A 19955-nucleotide genomic window follows, 5' to 3' on the forward strand; every position below is an offset into this window, starting at 1 on the left:
GTTCCTCATCCCGGAGTTATCCTGCATGTGTGTAGGATGCACTGGCCAACAACTTGTGTTTGCTTTTCTCTTGTTAGTCTGTCTTCTGTCAATCTAATTTACAGGGCCCCAGCTAGGAGGGTGGAGAGAAGCCAGGAGAGTAGAGGGAAAAAGTTTTTCCACTTTTCCCTTTGTAAATCTGGTGATGATACATTATCTTAGTTTTCTTTTATCTGACAATGTCTTTACTTCCTTTTTACCATTGGAGAATAATTTTTCTGGATATAGAATTCTGGATTAGCAGAGCTTTTTCTTTTCTTTTGGCGTTATACATGCATTGTTTCCTTAGCTTCTCCATTCCATTTTTGATAAGAAGTATATAGTCATTCAATTTTTTCCCTGCATCTAATACATCATTTTTCTCTGGTTGCTTCAAAATTTTCTCTTTCTCTTTGACTTTCAGTAGTTTGGATATAATGGGCCTTGGTATGAACAAATTTATTATGTCTAGCATCTGCTAAGGTTTTTAAACTTGTGAATGTCCTCATTCACCAAATTTGGGAGGTTAACTACCACTTTTCTTCAAATGTTTTTCTGCCCCAATTTGTATCTCCTCTTTTTCTGGGACTCCAATTATCTACATGTTGGCTGTTCTGAAATTGTCCCACTAGCCTCTGAGGCTCTGTTAATTTTTATCTGTCTCTTCTTCCCCTTCTTCTTCTGATTGGATTGTTCCTGTTGTTCTACTTTCAGGTTCACTGAATCTTTTCTGTGACCTCCATTTGCCATTATATTAAGCCTGATTATTTTTATTTCAGAGGTAATATTTTTCAGTTCTAAAATTTTATTTTAAAAATATTTTCTATTTATTTGCTAATATTTTATATCATTTCCCTCATTAAGAACATACACTTTACCCCACTGAGAATAGTTAAAATTGCTGTTTGTCTGATGGTTCCAACAGCTGGGTCATCTTGGATTTGGCATCTGTTGATTGTCTTTTCCCTTAAATCTGGGTCACATTTTCCTGGCTTTTCATACACTGAAAAATTCTGGATTCTATCCTGGGCATTTTAAATGTGAGGTGGTTAGAGATTCTGCATCTGTTCCATTGGTCTCAAGAGTGTTGATGATTTTGTTCTAGCAGAATATTACAGTCAAACTGCAAACTGTTGTGGCTCTGCTTTTAATTTGTCTCACGTGGATATGTTTCAGGTGTCAACCAGAGGTTTGGGCAATTTTGTACACAAAATCTAGGCTTCTACTTCTCCAGGTCTCTTCTCTCTGGAATTTTCCCTTTACTCCCCAGGAACCCTGTTTTCCTATCCTGTTTTTCCATGGGTCCTCAGGCTAGAGAGACAATGGGCTTACAGTGGGGTTTTAGCTGCTTTACACTGCTGCCTCCTTCATGGCCCCAAGTGTAGCCACCCTCAGGGCCAAGTCAATAAAATACGGGGAACTCACTCCTTGGCAGTCACTTCAGTCTCTTGCTCCAAATTTTGACTGCTCTCCAAAATCTGTCTGTCTTTGTTCAGTCACAAAATCTCTCTAGGAGCTGTTTCATTTTTATTTTATTCTTGTTTTTGTCCAGTATTTACAGATGCTATTTGTAGAAGGATTGGTCTGTTAGGTCCTCATTCCTCTATACAGAAAGTGGAACTTCCCCCTATAATATTGTGCTTTATTTTCTATTTTTAATGGTTATTTGCAAATTTTTGGGTCTGTATTTGATGTAAGGAAATTTAATCAGCATAGTTATCCTCATCTTGAACAATAAAAAGGATCTCAGACCAATTAATTATGAAAATTTATTTTCCTCTTATATGCTATTGTTGTCTAATGTTTTAGGTCCATCTTAACTGTTTGCCTTAGTTGTATCAACCAAATTAGTCATCGACATGATTTTATACACTCAATGCTTGTTTAGATTTACCCATATGTTGATCAATTTCTTTCCTTGCCACTGTTCTTTGAATCCTCCTCCTTCCCTCTGGCTTCAATTTCTGTCTCTACCTGAAGAACTTCCTTTATTATTCGGTGAGGCTCCTGAATCATAAACTTTCCCAATCTCATTTGCCTAAAAAGTCTTTGTTTTGTCCTAACTCTTGCAATAGTTTATCAGGCAATGCACTCCTAGATTGGCAGACATTTTCTCCCAACACGGGCAAGGTATTATTACGCTGCATTCTGGCAAGATATTATTCCACTGCCTTGTCTTCTGGTTGCGTTGTTGCTATAGAGGTCTTCTGTAGGACTAAATGTTATCCTTGTTTGGATAATTCATCTTTTATTGCTGAATACTTTTGATATCATCTTCTTCTTGCCTTTGGTGTTCTGCATTTTCGTGAAAATATTTTTGTATTTCCTGCTTGGTGTTTATTGTGTTTCTCAAATTCAAGGATTTATTAATTTATCGATTCTGGAAATTTCCCAGTTATTGTCTCTTTGGTATTGCCTCTCTCCCATTCTCTATTATTTCCTTTGGTGTTCCTACTTGACATATATACAAAGTTGTGGTTGTTTCATAATGTGCTAACAGGGCTAAGCTGAATTCTGCTTCCCAGAATTACCTTCCCTGTATGCTTCTGATAAGGGGTTGGCCAGAACTCCTAAGAGAAGTCTGTGTGACTGGAAAAGTTGAAGGGAGAGATGTGGGTCCTGCTGCTGCCCAAGCTAAAAGGTGGACCCCGAATGATGCAGAGGACTTCTCATTTTCTCCCTAAATTATCTTAAATTCTCTTCCATGTTTCTCATTTATTTTGGTTCTTTGTGTTATATATCATAATTATGTTACATCTAATTTCCAGTTCACTGGTTCTTTCTTTAACCTCTTCTAATGCATTGTCTTTCTTTGTAGCTTTACATTTCAGTTACTTTATCTTTTATTTCAAGAAGTGTTATTTATTTTTAAAATTACTTTTAAAATCTGCCTATTTAAAAATATGTCTCTTTTCTTGTGATTTTGATCACCTCTTTTATACAATTTCAATAATTAAAAAATGTGTATTTGTTCTAAGGTGGATGCAAAGTCCAGGGAAAATAATTTCGAATAGGTCTTAGGGAGGAAGTTTTGGAGAACCTGTATATCAGAAAGGACTGGGAAAATTGCAGTATGGTCATTATGCTATTATTGCGGAAGTACTAATTAGAAGCTAACACATTTTTCTTGTCCAAATTTCTTAGTTTTAATCCTTCCATTTGTGTGTGTGTGTGTGTGTGTGTGGGCTGACTCTCATTCATGTTGAGTTGTTTCTTTGCATATTGATTAATTTGGATTATTGGCTCATTTCAAGATCTCTAGTAAGCTTTCCTTGTAGAAATACATTGTGTTTGTTCCCTCTAGTTTCCCTGGGGAAACAAGATGCTTCAGGCCAATTTTCATGTTAGTTTCTCAGTTTGGAAGTTTTTGGACTACAGTGATGGTGTTTAAAATCAAACCTTAAGCCTGAGGGGCACAGCTAATGTTTCGATTTCTTTGGTGATGACTTTTTTTTTCTCCTAGAAACTAGGCAGGGGCAAATTTTTCTATGTCACTGGTGATTTTTAAAATTTATTTTTATTTTTATTTTCGTCCATGATATTGTTAAGGTTGTTCTTCTCTAGAGTACTTTTAGCAGGCATCTCATTTCTAATATGTAACCTTGTATGGGCCCAGCACCCTCTTACCTGGCCCCCTGTAGATGTTAAAACCAATGTCCCTGAGTAATCTTCCCCCGGGGCAAACATGGCATCAGTTTATATATTTGTAACTTTAATTTTTCGTTCTTTCATGTCCTTGCACCAGAAGGTAGTCTCTTACTCATTTCCTCTTGCAAGCTCAGAAATACTATAAACTGATGTATTTTTATCCAGAACGTGTAATGTGTTCATAGTGAAAGGTTTTAGGTTATTACAGTCTGTCATCTTGCCCATATTAAAAGTTCTTATTTCTCTCGTGCTCTTTCTATTATGCCACAAAAGAGGGGAAAAGGGAAAGGAAACTTGGTGTTGCAAAAGGAAAGTTTTCTGGTTTCCTCTCTTCATTCATTCGTTCGTTCATTCATTCATTTGTTCATTCATCCATTCATTCATTTTATACCATCGCAGACTCTGTATTTGCAATGTTCTTATTTGCTACACTATGTAATTCTAAAATTAATACTCCTGGCACTCCTGTGGTGATTCACAGATACGCAAATGCACAAAGTGGTATAAAATTTGAGTCACCTGACGTGCACATTCTCAGCTAAGATTGGACAAGGCAACTCTCTGCCTTCCCGTTTGGGCTTTCACACTGTAATCAAGTGTCGGTTTTGCAGTATATTTAGCAGCATATTTATTTATTTATTTATTTTTGCATTTTTGCACTTTTTGTTGGTGTTTTTGCTTTTTAAAATGGCACCTAAGTACAGTGCTGAAGTGGTGTCTGCTGTTCCTAAGAAGGCTAAGATATGCCTCGCGGAGAAAGTACATGTGACAGACAGGCTTCATTCATGCGTGAGATGTGCTGGTGGCCATGAGTTCAATGTTAATGAATCAACAATTGACATTAAATAAGGTGTCTTTAAACAGAAAGTCACATAAAACACAATTATATGGTGGTCAGTTAACAAAAATGTGACCAGAGGTTCATGGAAACTTCATCCCTGGGAGAAATGGTGCAGTCTTTGCTAATTCACTGTTCACAGTGACTTTATAGACCATCACTACCACAACCCGTGAGAAGGAGCTAGACTTGCTAAGTTCATACTGAAGTTCAGTATTTGTGCTGGGTGTACCTACTTGTCCCTGGGGATTCCATGGGGGGTCAATCGTGGCCTCTAGTTGCTTATTATAAAATAGACAAATGCAAGGACGGGTGTTGACTAGCTCCAAAGCCTAGGGCTGCCGTGGGAAACTGAACAAGAATCACAGCAAATAGGCGCATGCTGGTTTTTATTCTTTATTGATTAATTGGTTGATGGATGGATTGAGCACCACATACATGGGGACAGAGGTTCTAGGAACAGTTTTAGTGGCAGAGGCAGTGGCTAGCAGGGAATGAATGGTAAAGGTGAGTGCTTGGGAGAATTTGGAAGAATTGACCACCACAATCACTCATCTTCTGCTTCCGTGGAGAATTTAGGGAGAACTCACAAACCTGAACTTCTTCCCAGGAGCAGGCTGCTCAGTTTTTATCAGTAGTGAAAACGTAGATGCTTATGTGGATCTGTTGGTGTGAATCACAAATCAAGTGAATAGACTACTGTGATTGGGCCCAGGGTTGGGAAAGTGGCATGCTAGAAGCCATGCGTGGCTATCCAAAAAGGCACACCCACCTGCCCCCGGAGAAATACAGAAAGCTTTTGATTCTCTGTGTCCTGTGGCCCTGGTAGAGGCAGTTACATCTTTCCCTAAGGCCCCTGGGAGTGTTGCTCTATGAGTCAACCAGTCACAGAAGTCCAGTAGAGGGTTCCATAAAGCTTTTGCTAAGCCACCAGTGCCCCTGGACACGAGATAGGCCTGAGCTTCCCTGCCTGTGTTCACTGCTGCTCCTGGTTCTAAGGTGGATGCAAAGTCCAGTGAAAATAATTTCCAGTAGGTCCTGTGCAGGAAGTTTTGGAGAACCTATGTATCAGAGAGGCCTGGGAAAACTACAGTGTGATGATTGGGCTATTATTGCGGAAGTACTAATTAGGAGCTAACAAATCAGTCCTGCATGTTGAGAGAAACATGAGTCAAAGCAAGACTAGAACAACTTTACCTGGTTAAAAGCAGGCTATGGGTAGCAGGGAGAAGGAATATGGAGAAAGCAAGAATAGAAACGTCAGTGGGACTTTGGCGAAAAGATTGGACGAAGAAGTGAGGGTTTTACTTGTATCTCTGACTTTGTGGGCTGTGATCTCATGATACAGTTTTGGCAGTTTTGATGCGGATTATTAGATTCATTTGCATCAAAGAGACAGTGAATTTTAAATACCTTCTTGGGTAGATGGGATGGTTATTTTCATGCACTGATGTCCTCCTGTATGCGTAGAGACAGAAGGAAATTACAGCAATTATCCTGCTAAGAAAGAACAGGCATTTATTTGTCTGCCTCCCTCACTAGATTTTGGGTTCCTCGAAGGCAAAGAATTCCTCCCTAAACCACACTCACCCCTTATGCCTCTGTAGGCCAGTGTAGTGCCTGACATACAGCAGCTGCTCAGTAAATGAATGTGGAAGTGGAAAGAACTTTCGAAGGCCTTAAATGCAAAATTGGCTACTTGTGAGAACTGAATAGATTGGTGAAGTTAAGGTATTTGCTTAGAATGCTAGAATTTTAAAAAATACGATTTGGAAGATTGTGCTAAAGAGTCTGCAACCTTCCAAATCATATCATTATCCAAATCATTAACCTTCAAAATCAGATCAAATCATATCACTATACAGCCCCTTCCAAATCAAGGGGCTGTATAACGAGAGCTTCTTTTCACAATTTTTCTCTAGCTCTATGCTGTCCTGTATGATAGCAATTAGCCACATGTGGCACTTGACATGGGATATGTTTAAATCAAGATGGGCTTTGAGTGTAAAAGACACACTGGATTTCGAAGACTTAGATTAAGAAAAGGTAAAATGTCTTCTTAATTTTTTAATATCCTTATTTATCGAAATGAAAGTACTTTGAATATATTGGGTTAAATATAACGTATCACTCAAATTAATTTCACTGATTTCTTTTTTCCCTGTAAAATCTGGCTACTAAAATTAAAATTTCACGTAACGTTACCACATTATGTTTCTGTTGGACAGCGCTCTTCCGGATGAATAATGCACTTGGGGAGGTCAAAACTGCTGCGGAAAAATCTTTGCTTTGGAATCAGGAGGGTTTATTGTTACCACCTGGCTGGGCTGCATTTTTAAAGTGAAAGATTCGATCCTTTGCCTGTTAATTAGGTTCTTTGGGTCTTAGATTCCTCATCAGCAAGTGAGGATAATTGTACCCAGCATGTCGGTTGTTGTGAGAATCAAGTGAGATAATGTTTGTTATTTTCTAGCACAGGATCTAGGCCGAGAAAGGTGCTTACAAGATGTCAATTCCTCCCCCCTCTCTTCTTGGTAACTGAAATAAGAAGTCTGTTAACTTAAGCAGTAATGCCACTGTATTACTATATAGAGAGAACTGTATAGAGAGAACTATACCCTTGGTGGCTCTGAATATTAATATTAGACAATATTTTCTCATTTGTTTTAATTTGCTTTTCTTGGTATTCATGAGGTGGAATATTTTGCAGGCACTGTTGGTGGTAGCGTAAAGGTTTTCCGAAAAGATTTCATCAAGAATCTACAAAACATTCATTTGCCCTTTTATCCGATAATCTGTTTTCTCTGAATTGATTTTTAAAAAATGGACATATGGATCAAGAGAATGTTTAAGAATCTAAGGTGTGCTCAGAAATTTTTGTTTTTCAGATCAGATTAAACTTGTTAAGTGTAAGTTAAATTGGATTTTTTTTTTTGACAGCCGGGAACTGAAGGCTGGAAAGGATGGCTCTGTGTGTGAGGGGGTGGCGGGCCATGCAGGGCTTGCTTGAGCTGAGGCCCGGTAGTGGGAGCTCCCTGCTGCGATGTGTCCTCTCCCACGCTGGGCCTCACTCACCTTTCTGTTCTCATTCCCTTCTTCTCCATCTTTGTTCTCTCTCCTTCCTGCCCACCACCCACTTTTTTTTTTTTTTTAAATTCTTAGAGCTTCTTTCCCCTATTAGTACAATTTTGAAAACATTTCGATCCGGGGGTAGATGTGTAGGTTTTGTTACCTGGGTATAGTGCGTGATGCTGAGGTTTGGGCTTCTAATAATCCTGTCACCCAAACAGTGAACACAGTACCCAATAGGTATTTTTTATTTTTCAACCTTTGCTCCCCTCTTTCCCCATATTTTGAGTCCCCCATGTCTATTGTTCTTGTCTTTATTGGGTCCATGTGTACCCAATGTTTAGCTCCAACTTATACCTGAGGATATGCATTATTTGGTTTTCTGTTTCTGTGTTAATTCACTTAGGATAATGCCCTCCAGTTGCCTCCATCTTGCTGCAAAAGTCATGATGTCATTGTTTAATGGCTATGCTATAATCCATGCCACCACGCACATTTAACCTGGTGAATTTTGTTTGTTGTTTCTTGCGTAGAGGAGACCGTCATTTTGACTCTTTATGATTTTCCTAAACCTTGGTTTTATTTCCTCTGTTCTCTTTTATGTTTGGGTCTTTGGAAACCAAAGCCAGGAGGAAGACTTCTTGTTTGTCTGCCTAACCCATCCCTCCCTAGAGCTTACTGACATCAGCCTAGCCCAACTGATGGAAAAGCAGATGCGGAGAGAAAAGTGACGTCATGATATTATCACTCTGCACACATTGTGGAGATGTGGGAGGACAAGACCTTTGCTCAGGAGTCTGTGTCCCTCACTTGCTTAATTTGCAGAGTAATTAACTTCCTTATGGTTATAAGTGTGGTAAATAAAAATGTACTGTAATTCATATACAGGATATTGATTATTTGGATGGTAGATTGAAAGTAATAAGGGGAAAATTATTCCAGGAACAGGAGCTTTTTCTAGACTATCCTAACCCTCATCCTCTAGTGGAGCAGGCCTCATGCCTGTGCCTCCCACAGAAAGGAACCCTACATCGAAGAATTAGGAACTACTGCTGCAATAAGTGAAGAAATCCGTGAGGGGCTCCATTTTCCATCTGAAAGATGAACTCAGAAACATACTGCAAAGATCGAAATAGACATTTGCAAATGTGTCCTCAGGAGATAGGATGCTTGATACTTTCCTTTGTAAAGTTTTTCTATGGCAAAAGTTTTAAACTCCGGTGTCCTCATTAAGAGGGGGAGAGAAGAGCTCCAGATCACAGAATAATGAAAAATACAAGGCTCATTTATTTTAGCATGCTGTTAAGCATGTACGTATTCAGAGCATGGTTTGCATGCGTGTGTGTGTGCGTGTGTGTGTGTGTGTGTGTGTGATCTATTTGAAATGATGTTGATAAACTGGAGCTTGATTCAAAAAGACGGAATAAGATGATGAAGGACCTGAAAATATATCACAGTGGCTAAGTAAACTGGAGAGATTTATCTGAACAAGAGAGGATAGAGGAGAGAAACGTTAGCCCATATTGGAAGGGCTTCATTTGAAAGAGGTAGTACTTTTTAAAAAAATGTGATTCCACTTGATAGAAATTGGTTTAATAAATAAGAATTACCAAGGAACAAAATTTTCTTAGGCTTGAACCTTTAGATTCCTCCTCCCTCATCAAAAAAGTGCAACGTGTCTGTTCCTGTCACTGTAGGTGAACAGTGACCCAGTGACCATCTACCAGGATACTGAAGCTTTCTAAGTGGGGTTGGGTGGGAGTGGAAGCGAGGGGGTGTCGAGGAGGTGGACTTTCAGGTTGCCTTCATGCTATAATCAAGATGTCGACTTTTCTCTGTTTTGTATACTGGGGCTTTGCATAAAATTTTGTTTGGAACTAGGCTTTTCTTACTACATCAAATTAAATGAAATAAACCCAAACCAAAATGAAACAAGCAACCCTTCCAAGACACCAGTTTGAAAAAGCAGATGCTGGAAAGAGAATTGGGTCAATGTGAGCAGTGCCATGGTGGGTGCTAGAGGTGGTTTCGTGTCTGTGTGTGTGCATGTGTGCATGTGTGTGCATGCAGCTGTCATTGAATATCAGTCACACTGGGAGTCCATTGTGGACTCTGAAAGGGATGCAAGTCACTTGGTTGCTAGACCTGTGTGCTAGATATTTTCATCTGTTTACTCTGTAAAATCTAGAATGAGATAGAACTAGCAAAATTATGCACAGTTGACCCTTGAACAACACAAATTTGAACTGCATAGCTTCACTCACTCTCATACTTTTTTCCGTCTCTGCCACACCCGAGACAGAAAGACCAACCCCTATCCTTTCTTCTACTCATCAACCTGCTCATTGTGGAGATGAGTGGGATAAAGACCTTTATGACGATCCATTTCTATTTAATGAATAGTAAATATGTTTTCTCTTCCTTATGATTTTCTTAATAACATTTTCTTTTCTCTAGCTTGCTTTATTGTAAAAATGCAGTATATTATACATATAACATGCAAAATACATGTGAATCAATTGTTTGTGTTATTAGTAAGGGTTCTGGCCAATAGTAGGCTATTAGTAGGTAAGTTTTTGGGAGGTAAAAGTTATACAAAGATTTTGGACAGCACGATGGGTAGGCACCCCTCACCCCCACATTGTTCAAAAGTCAACTGTGTATGTTAGTTGCAATCACATGTACCTGAACAGATACTCTTCTGTTATTTTAAATGTTTTTGTTTTTTGTTAACTTTTCTAGAATCATAGAATGTTTAGCCTAACAGGGACCTCATCATCTAGTTCAGTCTCTTCATTTTTCAGAAGAGGACACTGAGGCCCAGATGCGTTAAATCACTTGGATGGTGCTGCAGTCAGGCTACGGTCAGAGTATAGGGCTCCTGACATCAGCATGTCCGAGGGTCATGTCTTTTGCTGGATGACTGTGTTTCTGACTGCAAGGAGAGAACAGAACTCTATGGCAAGAGTGAGTGATTGTTTTAGACATGGAGCTTGTAATTGAAGATAACATTATAGAAATGAAATAAAAATGAGATTATTAGATATTTATTAAAAAAGGCAAGTATGGGGAGCCAGATGATACTGAGATTGTATTTTATCTCTAACAATCGAGGGAAGCTGAAGGATGTGCGTTTTGTTCTATGAAGATCCAGGGCTAGGTTAAAAGGTAGCAGCACCGCTAATAATTTGCTTTCAATAGTGCAAAACCATGCAAAATTAATTTTCATTGTAAAAGCAGAAGGAGCAATTTAAATGGAAAGGATTATGCTTGTGTGTTTTTATGTGTGTGCATGTGTTCCAACAGGGAGAGTAAACAATGACTAAATCTGCAATTTTTGCCAGTAATTTTTTTTTTTTTTTTTTGAGATAGAGCCTCACTCTGTTGCCCAGGTTGGAGTGCAATGGTACAATCTCAGCTCACTGCAACCTCTGCCTTCTGGGTTCAAGTGATTCTCCTGCCTGAGCCTCCCAAGTAGGTGGGTCTACAGGTATGTGCCACCATGCCTGGCTAATTTTTGTATTTTTAGTAGAGATGGGGTTTCACCATGTTGCCCAGGTTGGTCTTGAAATCCTGACCTCAAGTGATCTGCTGGCCTCAGCCTCCCAAAGTGCTGGGATTACAGGGTTGAGCCACTGCACCAGGTCTTTGCCAGTAACTATTATGAGGGTAGGGAGAGAAGCTGCTATAAGTTGGGGAAACAGGCTCCTAGGATACCACAACCCCAGGCAGAACAGACAACCCTCAACTACTGATATTCTGCCTGGCTTTCCTACATACCCCTTTGCCAGTTGTGTTTCCAGCCAGCAATGCTCCGGTCTCATAACTCCAAGGAAAAAGCAGAACATGAGTAGGATGGAAAGCAGATATCTTGACAAGGCTTTTCTTCTTTATTCTACCATTGTAGAAACCTTCAATAAATTGAGCATCCCTTCAAAACACTTTTATTAAATATCTACTATGTATGAGAAGTATAGGTACTAAATATGCTAGTATTTAGTCCTAAGTATTCCAGGATCTGGCTACTCAAAGTGTGGTCCATGGACCAGCAGCATCAGCATCACTGGGAACATGTTAGAAGGTCCCACTGCAGACCTATGGAGTCATAATCTGCATTTTATCAAGAACCTTAGGCAAGAAGGGCAGCTGTAGGAAGCACTGACCAGTGGCTTTATTATAGGACTGTTTTTGAAGAATGACTTGAGAAATCACACAATATAATGAGAAATGAGCCCTCAAGAAGATTAGAAATGGTCAGCTTTTTAATTCTTCATGGAACTCAGCTTGACTTCACTCCAGTGAAAACGGATGCAAATAATATCACTTTGGTTCCATTAGGGTGTGTGGTTTTGGAAAGGACATCCGAAGTATGGAAGTGGAAGAACGCAACAGTGCTGCTTAGCAGCTCATGTATGACTTCCCCAGAAATAGAGGAGACCCAAGTTACTGAGGCGAGGGCAGGAGCAAAAGGAACTTTTAGCCTGAGGATGCTCGGGTTCCATGCATTTGTAGCCATAGCACAGCTATTATTTGATATTCTGCCTTTTATTTTCATCCCCACTGCATTTTCAAATATTAAAAAAGTCAACTCTTTCTGCTCACCTGAGACCGATTTTCCCACTCGGTGTCGTGGGAGTAATTGCATTACTGTTCTCATTTCACACTCTGCGTGTCAGGTGGATGGCCCACTGAGCCTCCAGGGCTCCTCAAACTCCCTGTAGGAAAGGCGCTTCAGCACTCATCTTGGTTAGCAGTGGGCATGCGGGCAGGTCCTGGTGTTTGCGGAAAGTTCACTGACATCAAGCCCACGTGAAACGCAGAGAAATCTGGGCTGAACCCGAGCTGCAAATGAGAACATCACTGCTCTCTACATTCTCTCTCAGCAGCTCAGGAGTGAAAATGAGGTTTCCTAAAACAATCATTCATTGTCCATTCCCGACTTGCTTATCTTTCTCTCCTAGGCTTATTTTCAAACATTCACATTTTGTTATGAAGACAGACTAAACCAGTCTCCATTCTTTTAACATTGTCTTTTGAAGGGTAGAAGTTCTACATTTTGTCTAGGCACAGTGGCTCACGCCTGTAGTCCCAGCACTTTGGAAGGCTGAGGCAGGCAGATCACCTGAGGTCAGGAGTTTGATACTAGCCTGGTCAACATGGTGAAACCCCGTCTCTACTAAAAATAAAAGAATTAGCCAGGTGCGGTGGTGGGTGCCTGTAGTCCCAGCTACTCGGGAGGCTGAGGCAGGACAATGGCTTGAACCTGGGAGGCGGAGCTTGCAGTGAGCTGAGATTGCACCATTGCACTCCAGCCTGGGCGACAGAGAAAGGCTCGATCTCAAAAAAAAAAAAAAAAAAAAAAGTTCCCAGTTTTCATGTTGATTATGGTAAGTATTGATAGACATAGCCCTCATAAACAAGAGCTCTTTGGGGTCCTCTTTAGAGTGTAAAGGGGTCCTGAGACCAAAAGTTCGAGAACCACTGCTATCAACAGTGGATATTATAGGACGTGAGCACCAGCATTTTCTATAATTGTATGAGTCAAGTGCTCTGTGGGGAAAGATCCTTGTGCAAATTAAGGAAAGGTTGTTTTAAGATCAGTTTGGCTTTAATTAAATACTTGGGTTGAGTCAGGTTTTCCAATGGACCCTAACGACAATTTCTCCCTGTTGGGTGCCGTTATTTATTAGACTCACAGGCAATGCCCTTATTCCAGCAGGTGCTTTAGACCCACTTTATTCTGGAGCGGTATTCAGTGAGAGGAAGGTGAGCCTTCCCAGATGAGTTGGGAATGCCCCCAAGGCTCTGGTTTCTGGCCGGTTGATGAGTGTCATTGGGTACTCACTGGTTCAGGTGCCACTTTATTACTTTTTGAACTTAGTTTGTGTCCATGGATCTGGAGTCCCAGACTAAAAACCTGTTTTCTTTGTCACCACTCATGGGGATAGTTCTTTGCTGAGTGCTAAAGCAGACCTCTGATTCCTTTACTTCTCTTTTCTTGCTGAGGAATTGCTGACGGAAACTCCGTTCTCACCTGGCTCTGTGGTTGTCAATCATGTCTCCTCTTCCCTAACCTTTCCTAGCACTCTTCCAGAGAGAGTGGTCAGGGGAGCATTAGATGCAAATGAGGATACCTCAATCTCTGAAATAGACTTTTTGCAGAAATATTTGCAAGAGGGGAGCAGGTGGGAAAAAAGCCTAAATGTCAGTAATAAATATGTTGTAGTTTTCAACAAAGGACGGGGTTCAGAGATGCCCGGTGTGGTCGTTTGCATTTCAAAATTACAGGGCTGGTTAATTGTCCCACTTCAAAGAAGAATATGATGGGGTTTCTAAAAGTGGATTTTACGTAACAAAAGAAGTCTGAGTTCTTGGTAAGGTCACTTATTTGCATAAATATTGATTGAGTGGCTGTGGGTGTGAGAGGCAGCCCTGACCTCTGGGGATTGAGACAGGCTTTACGGTCAAGATGCTTGCTCCCGGAATAGCATCTCTCAGAATAATCTAGAAATGTATTTCCTGTTGAAATGGATAATTTCTATTCATTTTTTAATCCTCACATTACATGTCAGGTTATGTGTCTAAGAACTGTTGGATCAAGGTATCTATACTTTGATACTTTATAAAACTATTATAATATTGAATGAAGATTGCCAGTTTTCCCTCTTCAGTGGTTGTGCCAGTTTACAGTTCAGGCAGCACTAACAAGACCGCGATTTAAGATCCATTGAATCCAGTCTTTGGGAAGACAGCTGGTGTGGCAGTGAGGAGACTGCCCGCAGCTATGGAGGGGAGCCCACCTGCTAGGAGGATGCCCACGAGGGGCCCCTATCCAGTCTTGGGGCCAGGGAGAGATTCTTGGACACCTAGGCTGATATTTAATATGATAATTGGAGGAGGATTGATCCATTTCCAACGGGAAAGAAGTTCATCGTTTACTTGGAGCAATGCTGCTGTCTTCTTGTCTCAAATTTCTTTCTCTTAATATTTGTTATCTGTTTTTATTGATGCCTGATAATTGGGGTACATGCAATATGTACCAGTAAGTAGCAATGGGGTTTCGATACACGCATACACTGTGCAATGATCAAATCATAGTATTTAGGATATCCATCAGCTCAAGCATGTATCATTTCTTTGTGTTGGGAACATGTAGAATCTTTTCTTCTGGCTACTCGGAAATATACTGTAAGTTGTTGTTAACTCTAGTCACCCTACTGTGTTATAGAACACTAGACCTTATTCTTTCTATTTAACTGTATTTCTGTACCCATTAACCAATCTCTCTTTAACCCCCAGTCCTTCACAGCCTCTGGTAACCATTAACTACTGTCCTTTCCATACAAGTGCTTCTATATTTAATACTTCCTTCCAGAGGAGAAGGCAGGGAAAAGTATTGTGAAAGCTTGGTAAACTCAAAGATGTGTTACTTGTTGTATCATTAACAGAGGTAATATGCAATCTAAAATTATTTACTTGAATAAGTAACTCATCTGTATGTTTAAAAATATGAGAGGTATACAAAGGCACACTGTGAAAAATCTACCTTCCACCCTTGTCCCCTGGCTGCCTAGTTCTCTCTTGGGAGGAAATCAAACTTACATATTTCTTGTGCTTTCTTCTGGAAACACTAAAAAATAGCATATATATATAATATGTATATATACATGTATATTCTTTTGCCTCCCCTTTTCCCACAATGATAAAAAACACTTCCTGAATCTTTCATACTCCAACTTAAGATGTCTCATAATTAATTAAAGCAGTCCCATGTTGATGGTCATTTGAGATGTTTCCAATCCTTTGCAATTACAAGTAAGGTTCTGCATATGTATATCTGTAGGATAAGTTCCTAGGAGAGGAATGGCTGGATCAAAGGATCTGTACTTTTTACAGTTTTGAAAACTATTGCCAGATCTCCCCTGTGGATTATGCCAATTTATACTCTTCAATGGGAATGTATGAAAATGCAACCCAAGGCCCACAGAGTAGAATTTTGGGGATAAAGACAGGAGGAAACAATTATGCAGTAGCAGCAGCAGCTGCTTGGCCTCCTGGTAAGCCTGACACAGCACTGGACAACCATTCCCATGTGGCTGAGCCCGAGAGGTACCTGCCGGCGCCAGCCCAGTATGGATGTTATGGCCACCACAGAATCTTCACGAGAGCCAACCCTGTAGTTATGTGATCATGACACTCAGAGAACAAAGGACAAATACGATGCAAATTTTGTAATCAAGTTATATTTATATATCATTATAATCAAAGATTTCAGGCTTACCAGCTGGGGCAGTTTAGATCGATTCCCATTAATATTAATACAAAATTCTCACTTCCCACAAGCTCCCATCCAACTGAAAAAAGTGGGTCTTTTACAGGCCGCCTCCCCAAATATTTCTGGGCTTCTGCTGGGGTGTGTGCATGTGGTAACCAATCATTCCTGCTCACTGCTCACTGCTTCTCTTGCCAGCCATGACTCTGGGCCATGACTTACAGAATCCACAGAGGGGCTGTGCTGCTCCAGGATGGTACCCCGTTCATGCCATGGGTCTGCTGGTCCAGGAACACACCGGGAAAACCACCAACAATTTACACACCGTGCAAACCACTAACGAGTTCTCAGTCTTGGCTGCCCATTGAAATCATCATCTAGCGAGACTTAAAAAATAGTCTTCCCTGGCCCCTACCAGCTCAGAATCTCATTTAAAAAGTTTGGAGTGCACCCTCAGATATCAGCGTTTCTTAAAAGTTACACAGGTGGTTATAATGTGTAGCCAAGGCTGAAAATCACGGAACCAACCCCCCTAAAATCCTTCTCCAAATTTCCCCCTACAGGCTCTGTGCTCCAAATTCATAATCCCTGAATGGACCGTGTCTTCTCCCAGCTGTGTTTGCCCTGGACCTCTCCATTAGCACACCCCAGCTAAACCTTCCGAGTTTACTTCCACCAGCAAATTCATGGGTGCTCTCACTTTCTGCGTCGCTCATACCTGGCCACACCTCCATCCTAGCTTGCACTGTGATCGTTGGTTTACTTATTCCATTTCCGATGTATAATAATGTTTTGTGATCCTAAATGTCTCGAAATGGAGTCACTTATGACAAGTGACTCAACTGTGAAAAGAAAATAAATCTCAGGACCCCAAAATCACTAAGCCAAAGGGCAAATCAAGCTGGGAACTGCATCAGGCAAACGTGCCTCCAATTGTATTCCTAAATAAGATAGCTACGAAGATAAAAAAAACCTACATGCTTCCCTCGCAGTTTTCCCACTAGGAAATGCCTTGTGGGCCCCAAGATCGTTACTCAAAAACCATTCAGTTGAACTTTACCTTGACAATGTAAATGATAGCTTCTATTCACAGGCACAGGACAAAAAATGGAACTCAAAGTTAGCCCTCTGCTCACCTGAGACAAGGGTGCATCTGACTGCCTCCTCTGATGTAAAAATGCAGATTTGCTGAGCTAGAGAAAGGCCTAGGTGGGTGTTACTCTACCCTTCTTTCACATGTAAATTGTATATTTGGTGAATGGAATCATCTGTCTTTTATCTACCTACATCTTTAAAACATTTCTTCCTCTTTCTCCAACATCCGCCCTTTCCCCTTTAAATTTTGAATCCCTCAACATCATCTTTGGAGAAAGGCACCTGCCTCCTGGGTGTGCATCCTGAACCTTGGCCAAATAAGCTTTCTAAATTGATTGAGAACTGTCTCTGATACTTTTTGGTTGACTTGGCCCACCGTGAATTGCTGACCCCTGAAAGTGACAAGCGTGTGGGTGGTGGACTGAGATGATGACATCTGCTGTGGCCAGGTGCCCCGTAGACCTGACAGGAAAGTGAAGCTAAAACGTGGCTGGGTTAATGACCATGGACTCTCCTGTGGAGGCCAGAAAACAGCAAAGAGACTGACCCTGGCCAAGATGCCTGCAGAAGCTCTGCCCCTGAGAATTCTGAGGCCTTCTCTTGATTTGATTTTGGAGGGAAATTTGGACCTGCCTGTCTGGTCAGTTAGTGTGCTGCTTTCCCCACTTACTTACTGCCACAGTTTGTTCCCCCTCTCGCTTATCACTGCCTGTCTATTGAATATATTTGCATGATTGTTGATGTGTGAAAGTCTCACCATAAACTGTTTGAAAACATCTAATTGGACACGGAGTCATTACAATGCCCCTCAGACTCCCATCAGAGTTAGCAGAACTAGTCTGATTTGAACCTGACGTGATAGTTTCTCAACCAGAGAAGGATCTGTGTCTTGTTCATCTCTGTATCATAGTGTGTGGAAAGTAATAGGTATTTAAAAACGGTTTGTTAAATGAATAGTTCTTTATGCAGCTGTTACATTGCAGGTGAGATGCCTGAATGGAAAAGGCATCGTGTCGTGAAGAGAGAACTGAACTAGGAACCATAGGGTTTTGGTTGTAGCCTTGGCTGATGCCTTGGGACTTTGGGGCTAGTTTTGAGGGGGGTGTTTTCATTCATTAATTCACTCCTCCCTACAACCCTACAGGGCAGATATGATCCATCTCAAAGAGAAAGAGAACTGAATGATAGTTTTTCCAGTATGTTTTCTCCAAATATTTCCTTACTTAATCTCTTGTCACTTGCCCCTTATTAGTGATCTCTTGGCTCTGGGGTGCTGGGCTCTCCTGGTTCTCTTGGCTCTGGGGTGCTGGTCTCTCCTGGTTCTCTTGGCTCTGGGGTGCTGGTCTCTCCTGGTTCTCCAATTTCTCTGGCTGGTCCTTCTCGGTCTTAATTCTTTTGCTCACAGCCAAGCTTGTCTTGTCATACAGATTCTTCTGGGGAGAATTCCAACTAAACTGCAGCTTCTTCCTCTAGGTGGTGACTCCCTATATAAATTTATACCCCAGACAGTTCTCCATGTGGGGCCACTCCACTGTACATCACCTGCATATCCAACTGCTGACTAGATAGCACCGCTCCGACGTTCTACAAGCAGGTCAAGCTCAACGTTTCCAAACCGCAGCCCAGTGTCTTCCCCCAAGAAGATTTACTGTTACTTCTGTGATTCCTCTCTCTGTTCCTGGCACCACCTTGGCCTCTTAGTTGCCCAAACTTTGGGAGAATACCTAGATTCCACTTTTTTCCTAGCTCTTAACAGCTGCCAAGGGCTGATGGATCTACACTTTAATCCTCTTGTCTATACTCACTGTAGGCTACATGTTCTCTGGTAGGACTTCCCTCTGCCATGTTGCTGAAATGCAGTCGTTTTTTTTTTTTTTTTTTTTGAGATGGAATTTCTCTCTTGTTGCCCAGGCTGGAGTGCAATGGCATGGCCTCAGCTAGTGCAACCTCCTCCTCCAGGGTTCAAGTGATTCTCCTGCCTCAGCCTCTGGAGTAGCTGGGATTACAGGTGCCCACTGCCATGCCCGGTTTAGTTTTTGTATTTTCAGTAGAGATGGGGTTTCACCATGTTGGCCAGGTTGGTCTCAAACTCCTGACCTCAGGTGTTCCAACAGCTTCGGCCTCCCAAAGTGCTGGGATTACAGGCATGAGCCACCGTGCCCGGTCTTGCAGTCATTCTTTTTTGCCCTAAAATCTTCCAATGGGTTGAAAAAATCTCCATAGCTAATGCTGGCATTCCTCTCAGGGCACAAACTGTCTTTATTTAGAAAAATACCTTGAGGTTTCAGAATAGAGTGGGAGAGCCCATGGACATGAACTTCAGGAGACACATTTTACTCAACTACATTGGCATGAGAAATGGAGATTGCTTTTGAGATAGGGTGGAAGAAAGAGAAGAAGAGAAAAGAAAAGGAAAAAGGTTAGAAAGGACACAGTGGGCCAGGCCCCAGCATGGCGGACAAACTATGGAGCCTCCATTGGCAGAAGAGCTGAAGGCTTTTTGGGAACTGAGATGTTTTAGGAACTGGCCTGGGCCCCCAGTTTTTACAAACAGCTTTATTAAGATATATTTTACATACTATATAATTAATCCTAAAAATGCATAATTAATTAAAATATAAATATGTGTGATTTATAGCCACAGATATGTGCAACCATTGCCACAGCCGATTTTAGGATATTTTTCTTTTATTTTTTTGAGACAGAGTGCAGTGGCACAATCTTGGCTCACTGCAACCTCTGCCTCTGAGTTCAAGCGATTCTCCTGTCTGGGATTACAGTCAAGCACTAACACGCCTGGCTAATTTTTGTATTTTTTTGTAGAGATGGGGTTTCACCATGTAGGCCACGGTGGTCTCAAACTCCTGACCTCAGGCGATCCACCTGCCTCGGCCTCCAAAAGTACTGGGATTACAGGCATGAGACACTGCATCTGGCCAACGTTAGGATATTCTCATCATCTCAAAAAGAAATGTGTACCATTCAACTATCACCACGTTATCCCCCAACCTCCCA

This window comes from Rhinopithecus roxellana, chromosome 11 (assembly GCF_007565055.1).
Source record: "Rhinopithecus roxellana isolate Shanxi Qingling chromosome 11, ASM756505v1, whole genome shotgun sequence".
NCBI classification, from domain to species: Eukaryota; Metazoa; Chordata; class Mammalia; order Primates; family Cercopithecidae; genus Rhinopithecus; species Rhinopithecus roxellana.